Here is a 9,387-nt window from a genome sequence, read left to right as displayed (position 1 = left end):
CTGTGTTTGTCTTCCAGGAATGTGCGTGTGTGCACGTCTGTGTGTGTGTGTGTGTGTGTGTGTGTGTGTGTGTGTGTGTGTTTGAGTGTGTGCGTGTGTTTGTGTGTGAAGGAGGATAAAGTAGTAAAGTGTAAAAGTAAAAGAGTGTGTGTGTGTGTGTGTGTGTGTGTCCAGGTATGTGTGAGATAGAAAGTGAAGCGTGCATGACCGTGTGTTTGCATGTATTTCTGTGCACGTGGTGTGTGCATGTGTGTGTGCATTTGTGTGTGTCTCAGGTAAAGTTTGGGTTGGATCATGTATCCGGCACTCAGGGAAAAACCTGGCTCAAAGAGACAAAAGAAAGAGAGAGAGAGAGAGAGAGAGAGGTCAACAGCAGTGCTCTCTCTCTCTTTACATTCCTGTGTGTGTGTGTGTGTGTGTGTGTGTGTGTGTGTGTGTGTGTGTGTGTGTGTACATGTGTGGCCCCGCCCACAACCACCTCACATCAAATCACAGCGCTGGAAGCAGTTGATTGACAGCTAACTTAACAAGTAAGTTATTTATTCAGTGAACAAACCGGCTGATGTTTAGTTTTAGTCTGGTTGTTGTTGTTGTTGTTGTTGTTGTTGAGCTACTGGAGCTCTAACTGCTGAAGAAGTTCATGCTGTTTCTGATAGAAAGGTGTCAGAACACACGGTGAGGAGCAGTGTGTTGCGTACGCGGCTGCGTAGCTGCAGACCGGTCGGGATGCCCACGCTATGCGCTGCCGCCACTTTGGAATGAAAACACCAATGAGTCTGTGTCCATGGATGTATAAACAGACGTCTGTAAATCAGAGGATATATTTTTTGAGGTAAATCAACTTACCAGAAAGAAACACTTACGATGCGATATACCTGCTTTTCAGGCATTTTAAGTCATTTTTCTGACTTTTTAAAAACTTTTAAAAACTTTTTTCAGACATTTTATTTTACTTTTTTTACTATTCTTCTGACTTTTGAAAACTTTTTTTTCTGACATTTTTCTGACTTTTTTTTTTCTGACTTTCTTTTACTATTTTTCCGACATTTTCTTTTACTTTTTTAAAAACTTTTTTCCGACATTTTTCTGACTTTATTTTTTATTTTTTACTTTTTTCCGTCATTTTTTACCCCAGTTTGTTGCGTATGGAGCTGCGTAGCTGCAGACCGGTCAGGGTGCCCCGTGCTGACCCGTGTCCACCGCCAAAAGCGCCTACAATGGGCACCTCGTGAGCATCAGAACTGGACCACGGAGCGATGGTAGAAGGCGGCCCGGTTTGATGAATCACCTTTTTTCTTTTACATCATGTGGATGGTGACAAGTTGGAGGTGTTGACTCGGTCTCCAAATTCTCCAGATCTCAATCCGATGGAGCATCTGTGGGATGTGCTGGACAAACAAGTCCGATCCACGGAGGCCCCACCTCGCAACTTACACAGGACTTAAAGGATCTGCTACTGACGGCTTGGTGCCAGATACCACAGCAGACCTTCAGAGGTCTAGTGGAGTCCATACCTCCACGGGTCAGGAGGGGACCTACTCAATATTAGGCAGCTGGTCATCATGTTATGGCTGATCGGTGTATGTATATATATATTTATATAATCAGTATCTACACTGTGTGTGTCGAAAAGATTTACATCGACAGAAAGAGAGTTTATTTTTCAGTCAAAGGAAGTTTTAAGTAAAAGACACCGTTTTTCTGTGGGTTTCCATGGCGATGCTTGACCCCCAGCTGATGATCCCTTGTGGTCCGTTGCCGTGGTAACGGCCCGAGTTTTCCTACAGGTTGAGAGACTTGATATCATCCGCTCCCACACGGACTGTTTCTCTTGTTTTAGAGGCAGATTAAACACACGGTAACGGCTCATTTAGACGCGTTTAGATACAGATGAAATAAATAAATCAAAGCACGATGTACATACTGTCTTTGCTCTACCGTGGGACTTGTATGGACATTGTATGTTTTGCTTTTATATATATTTATATAACCTATATACACCTATTTTTCCACTTACTTTTGTGTATATAATAGCTGTGAGTTTATCTATTGTTCTCTAAAACTGCCGTCTTGTATGACATAATCACTACAAACAGTATTACAAACATATATAAACGAAAGTATATACTTAAACGTTATGCATTACAAATGAACATTTTCTTGAGTGATCAGAACTTTATTATATTTTCCTGCAGTGTTTACACACATTACAGATGTAAACAAACATTTAACAGCATTTAAAAGCGGCGTTAACGTCTCCGACTCCGTCGCCCTTCACAGTCGGCGTGATGTATTAACAGAGCCGTCAATCATTTAAAAACACGGCAGCCACCGAAGTAACAAAGCAATCACTTGACATGCTTTCGTTCATTACTATTTGACATTTATCAAACAAAGACATGAAACATAATGTCATGCTCTCCATGAAGCAATCATGATAATAATACAGTTAAATACAGCGGAACCCACCACCACTCATCAGCCGGCTCCGTACACCTGCTCACCATTGTGTTGCATGCAGAGTGGCTCATCTACACAGCACATGACCTTCTGATTATAACTGTTATTTATATGATAAAGTGAAGTGTGTGTTCTCGCTGCGTGTGTGCGTTAGCGGCTTCATGAAACCTCCTTCATGTCGAGTGTTGCTCTTAATATTTCCACTCTTAAATATCTCACAATACGTGCATATGATTGTGACACCGTGGGCATTAATGTGCTGCCGTAACAGCCTCCACTCGGCGGGGATCTGTTCCCATTCAGGCCAGGCGGCGACCTCCGGGTCTGAGAAGTGAAGCCAATGAAGTGTCTTAAACCTGCGTTCTCTCTAGCAGCCAGCAGGGGGCGACTCCTCTGGTTGTATAGAAGTCTATGAGATAATGAGCTTCTACTTCTCTCTTGATTTATTACCTCAGTAAACATTGTAAACATGAGTTTATGGTCTCAATCTCTAGTTTCAAGTCTTCTTCAATACAGCATGATGTTCATTTAGTAAATGATGGTCCCATTTAGAGTCAGATAGACCATAAAGCAGGGGATGCTTTAGGGCGGGGCTACCTTGTGATTGACAGGTCGCTACCGTCTTACAACTTTAACCCTTTCACGGTGTGTTCTCACTTCATCAAAGTTAATTATAACGTTTTGGTCGCCTAAAAATGTCTTATTCAGCTCCACCCTCTTGTGTCACTTCTGGTTCCAAAAGAACAAAATAGTAATGGTCAAAAACCAAGATGGCGATGGTAAAAAAAAAAAAGATGGTGACGATGGAAAACCAAGATGGTGAGGGTCAGAAATCAAGATGGCAACATGGTGACGGCCAAAGACCAAGATAGTGACGGACAAAAAACAAGGCGGCGACGGCCTAAAACCAACATGGCGATGTCCAAAATTCAAGATGGCGACGGCCTAAATGCCTCCAGGCTTAAAATGGCCGTCCTTTTGGCGGTTCCTCTGTATTTAAAGGGGTCAAACTTGCTCATGCTCTGTGTGATGTTTGAAATCGTCCTGGTACGGCAGCTCTGGAGGTTCAAACCTCCACCAACATGTGTGTGTGTTGTCATTGTTGTGTGTGTTGTTCCTGTGTGAATGTCTCTATTAGTGAACCACAGCCCGGCCTCGTTCTATCATCCCTCCCTCTCTTTGAAGTGGAGGTGGAAAGCCGAGCTCAGCATTAGCCATCTCAATCGCCCCGGGGCCCGACACTAATATGTGAACGCTGCCGAGATGAACAATACAGCCTTTACATTCATTACACAGAGCCATCAGTCACTGTTTAAACTGGAAAACTCACTCTGTGTGTGTGTGTGTGTGTGTGTGTGTGTGTGTGTGTGTGTGTGTGTGGGAGGAAGGGTGACGCAGAGATCACACACTAGCGTTCACACACCACATGATACCTGTGGATACATACACACATTTGTATTCATTGTTCCTGACATATAATATAATACACAAAGACACAGACAGAGACGACCACAGACACACAGTTAACTGTCTATGGAAGCATCTAAACCGTCCACGTGTCCTCGCTGCACCGCTAACATGCTAACATGCTAACACCTTAGCATGTCGTCCCATAAGAGATAGTTGGCTTTGTGACATTTTCATTCTCTGCTGAGTGATGGCAGACTCCAAGCTTAAAGCGTAGCATATTCTACATGGAATGACTTCACGCTAACTTTTTTTGCATATATAATGTTGAGTGATGGTTAGCGCCATGCTAATAGTCATATTCATAACAGACTCTGTGCTCTAACCTTTACATATAGAGGGCTTCAGGAATGAGTCCTAAAACCTGGAAATGAGTTAGCATTTTAAATAGGGCTGTCATCGGTTAAAATAGTTCAAAAACCTAGAGGGCAAAGGCCAAAAACCAAGATGGCGACGGCGAAAAACCAAGATGGCGACGGCGAAAAACCAAGATGGCGATGACCAAAAACCAACATGGCGACATGGCGAAGGCCAAAAACCAACATGGCAACATGACAACATGGCGAAGGCCAAAAACCAAGATGGCGACGTCCAAAAACCAAGATGGCAACATGGCGAAGGCCAAAAACCAAGGTGGCGACGGCCAAAAACCAAGATGGCCACATGACGATGACCAAAAACCGACATGGCGAAGGCCAAAAACCAACATGGTGATGGCCAAAAACCCAGATTACGAAGATCAAACACCAAGATGGCGATGACCAAAAACCAAGTTGCGTTGATGCATTAAAGAAATTAGTTGGGTTAAAGCTAATTTACTTTCACAGCCCGAGTTGTAGGAAGATGTTCAAGTTAAGTTTTATAATTTAATTTAAAATTCTCAGACAGATAATTTATTATGATATATTATTATAGTAGATGATGATGGTTGGATGAGGCTCCAGAGAATCACCACGTTTATAAAGAGGGATGCAAAAAACTTTAGCACAGACGCTCACCACACACACACACACACACACACACACACACACACACACACGTGCACAACTACAAGCCCATGCTCATCACTGCAAATTCCATCTCTTGAATGCACACACACACACACACACACACACACACACACACCTGCTGGGGTGGATCAGGTTCAGGTCTTCAGAAAAGTCGACATGTCGGCTCATTTCTTCTCCTCCCTCAAATTTACCCTCCATCTCCTTTGTTGTCTAACTTTCCTCCCCCGTGAGGAGACTTCAGCCCACACAAACATGACAGCCGACACACACAACCACACACACTCACTAATACACACACACACACACTCACTCACACACACACACACACACACTCTTCTTTATTTCCAGCCGGTGTAAGATGTCACCTGAGTCGCTGTAATTACGCCCAGGGTGCTAATAGCGTTTCTCTCACCTCTCTGAGAGGCAGCCAGCGTGCACAGAGAGGTGTGTTTGTGTGTGTGTGTGTGTGTGTGTGTGTGTGTGTGTGTGTGTGTGTGTGTGTGTGCGTGTGCGTGTGCGTGTGCGTGTGTGTGTGTGTAGATAATGGGGTCAGTGTTGTCTTGTTCGGCTTTGAGCTTCTTCTTTTGTCGCTCGTCGGTCGGTTGAACTTTTTTGTTGTTGTTACTAAAAGACCTTTAAAGGAAGCAGATGTGTGCAGCAGAGGGGAGGCAAGGTGTGTGTGTGTATGTATATATACATTATATGTACTTTAACATTGCCAAAGTCATTCCAAATTGAAGAAAGTCATATTTAGAAGTCCATAAGGGTTGTGACTATTGCTGATGCTCACATTTTATTTATTTTATTTATTTTATTTATTTTATTTATTTTATTTATTTTATTTATCTTGATTATTTTATCTATTTTATTTATTTTATTTCTCTTATTTATTTTATTTATTTTATTTCTCTTATTTTATTTAGTTTATTTGTTTTATTTATCTTACTTTATTTATTTTATTTATTTTATATATTTTATTTATTTTATTTATTTTATATATTTTATTTATTTTATTTATCTTATTTACTTTATTCAATTTATTTTATTTATCTTATTTATTTTATTTATCTTATTTTATTTATCTTATTTATTTTATTTATCTTGATTATTTTATCTATTTTATTTATCTTATTTATTTTATTTATTTTATCTATTTTATTTATCTTATTTATTTTATTTTATTTTTTTATTTTATTTATTTATTGTGTGTGTGTCAGCATGGTTTTTAGTATGTCTCGTCTCTATTGTAGATCGTTTTAATGTGTCATTTTCTCATGTTGAATATAGAAATAGTGAAAGTGAGAAGTTCGTAAGTTTACTGCTGCGATTTCTTTTGTAAATATGCGATATGAGCCTCCAAATATCTATCAGGTCATTTATTTAAAGTTGAATTTACTCTCAAACTCACCCAAATGAGTCAAACTTTACTTTTAATTTAATTGTAATTGTACAACTTGATTTATATTGTTGCGTTAATACTTAATAGAGTTACATGATGTTGATAACTCTGTTAAATTAAAAGGTACTTTAACGTTATAAGAAATATACTCTAAGTGTACTCACACATGTGACACGTTTTATATTAGTATACTTTTGGTAAAGTATACTTCATTTATGCTTTTATGCTTCTAAATGTAATAATGTAATAAAGCTGTGGTCAGTGGACAGTTAGAGGACAGATTTGGGGGTTTGAGTGTCACTTTAAGTTTTTCCATCTTTGCTGCAGAACCTCGACGTTCACCATCAAACCTCCCAGAATCCTTTGGGATACGTTTCCTCCGCTGCCCTTCTCGTCTTCTCGTCCCGGACAAAAGGACGCCTGTGTGCTGAAGGTTTGTTTGATTTGCTTGTTGAGTTTGCGCCGTCGGTTCGAGTCAAAGAGTTGTTTTCATCGGAGGAGGAGGAGGAGGAGGAGGAGGAGGAGGAGGTGGTGGTGGTGCAGAGAGGAGAAGCTATCTGTTTGGTTTGCTTTGAGGAGGAGCGTTTGTTTTGTTGATGGACAGCAGCTCAGTGTCATCACCAACAGAGAAACATCAGCTCAGGTCAAACAACGTCTGACAGCATGAACACTAAACACTGATTCTCATCCTCATTTCACTCGTTTTCCTGATCACTGTCCATCTCTTTCACCCTATTTACAGGTATATATATATATATATGTATATATATATATACATATATATATATATATACATATATATATATATATACATCCCAGACGTACCGGCAGGAAGCTAAGCAAAGTACTGCTGTGGACGCCACGTTAGTTCAGATCAGAAAGTCAAACTAACTAACTGATGGATGCAGCGGTAGACCAGCTACTCTCCTGTTCTGAGAGGTTAAATTACTGGTTTTGAGTCTGGTGGCTTTGAAGAGAGCGATATAACGGCTTCAGTTCCCCGTCAGAAAGGGCTGTCTGACGGCGAGGTAAAGGGCTGTCTGACGGCGAGGTAAAGGGCTGTCTGACGGCAAGGTAAAGGGCTGTCTGACGGCGAGGTAAAGGACTGTCTGACGGCGAGGTAAAGGACTGTCTGACGGCGAGGTAAAGGACTGTCTGACGGCGAGGTAAAGGACTGTCTGACGGCGAGGTAAAGGACTGTCTGACGGCGAGGTAAAGGACTGTCTGACGGCGAGGTAAAGGACTGTCTGACGGCGAGGTAAAGGGCCGTCTGACGGCGAGGTAAAGGGCTGTCTGACGGCGAGGTAAAGGACTGTCTGACGGCGAGGTAAAGGGCCGTCTGACGGCGAGGTAAAGGACCGTCTGACGGCGAGGTAAAGGACCGTCTGACGGCGAGGTAAAGGACTGTCTGACGGCGAGGTAAAGGACCGTCTGACGGCGAGGTAAAGGGCCGTCTGACGGCGAGGTAAAGGACTGTCTGACGGCGAGGTAAAGGACCGTCTGACGGCGAGGTAAAGGGCCGTCTGACGGCGAGGTAAAGGACTGTCTGACGGCGAGGTAAAGGGCCGTCTGACGGCGAGGTAAAGGACTGTCTGACGGCGAGGTAAAGGACTGTCTGACGGCGAAGTAAAGGACTGACGGCGAGGTAAAGGACTGTCTGACGGCGAGGTAAAGGACTGTCTGACGGCGAGGTAAAGGGCCGTCTGACGGCGAGGTAAAGGACTGTCTGACGGCGAGGTAAAGGGCCGTCTGACGGCGAGGTAAAGGACTGTCTGACGGCGAGGTAAAGGGCCGTCTGACGGCGAGGTAAAGGACTGTCTGACGGCGAAGTAAAGGACTGACGGCGAGGTAAAGGACTGTCTGACGGCGAGGTAAAGGACTGTCTGACGGCGAGGTAAAGGACTGTCTGACGGCGAGGTAAAGGACTGTCTGACGGCGAGGTAAAGGACTGTCTGACGGCGAGGTAAAGGACTGTCTGACGGCGAGGTAAAGGACTGTCTGACGGCGAGGTAAAGGACTGTCTGACGGCGAGGTAAAGGACTGTCTGACGGCGAGGTAAAGGACTGTCTGACGGCGAGGTAAAGGACTGTCTGACGGCGAGGTAAAGGACTGTCTGACGGCGAGGTAAAGGGCCGTCTGATGGCGAGGTAAAGGGCTGTCTGACGGCGAGGTAAAGGACTGTCTGACGGCGAGGTAAAGGACTGTCTGACGGCGAGGTAAAGGACTGTCTGACGGCGAGGTAAAGGACTGTCTGACGGCGAGGTAAAGGGTTGTCTGACGGCGAGGTAAAGGGCCGTCTGACGGCGAGGTAAAGGACTGTCTGACGGCGAGGTAAAGGGCCGTCTGACGGCGAGGTAAAGGACTGTCTGACGGCGAAGTAAAGGACTGACGGCGAGGTAAAGGACTGTCTGACGGCGAGGTAAAGGGCTGTCTGACGGCGAAGTAAAGGACTGACGGCGAGGTAAAGGACTGTCTGACGGCGAGGTAAAGGACTGTCTGACGGCGAGGTAAAGGACTGTCTGACGGCGAGGTAAAGGGCTGTCTGACGGCGAGGTAAAGGACTGTCTGACGGCGAGGTAAAGGACTGTCTGACGGCGAGGTAAAGGGCTGTCTGACGGCGAGGTAAAGGGCTGTCTGACGGCGAGGTAAAGGACTGTCTGACGGCGAGGTAAAGGACTGTCTGACGGCGAGGTAAAGGACTGTCTGACGGCGAGGTAAAGGACTGTCTGACGGCGAGGTAAAGGGCTGTCTGACGGCGAGGTAAAGGGCTGTCTGACGGCGAGGTAAAGGGCTGTCTGACGGCGAGGTAAAGGACTGTCTGACGGCGAGGTAAAGGACTGTCTGACGGCGAGGTAAAGGACTGTCTGACGGCGAGGTAAAGGACTGTCTGACGGCGAGGTAAAGGACTGTCTGACGGCGAGGTAAAGGACTGTCTGACGGCGAGGTAAAGGGCCGTCTGATGGCGAGGTAAAGGGCTGTCTGACGGCGAGGTAAAGGACTGTCTGACGGCGAGGTAAAGGACTGTCTGACGGCGAGGTAAAGGACTGTCTG

The 9,387-nt window shown here is 44.4% G+C and overlaps 1 long non-coding RNA gene across 1 annotated transcript; it reads left to right on the top strand.

Annotated features, from left to right (window-relative positions):
• Positions 1-416: 416 nt before the first annotated feature.
• Positions 417-1,894, top strand: LOC141784076 (uncharacterized). The gene is made up of 3 exons (XR_012597412.1): positions 417-530; positions 657-832; positions 1,136-1,894. It is a non-coding gene; the product is annotated as an uncharacterized LOC141784076 (long non-coding RNA).
• The last annotated feature ends 7,493 nt before the right edge of the window (positions 1,895-9,387 follow it).

This window comes from Sebastes fasciatus, chromosome 15, assembly GCF_043250625.1.
Source record: "Sebastes fasciatus isolate fSebFas1 chromosome 15, fSebFas1.pri, whole genome shotgun sequence".
Classification (NCBI taxonomy): domain Eukaryota; kingdom Metazoa; phylum Chordata; class Actinopteri; order Perciformes; family Sebastidae; genus Sebastes; species Sebastes fasciatus.
This window is presented reverse-complemented; position numbering and strand designations above follow the sequence as displayed.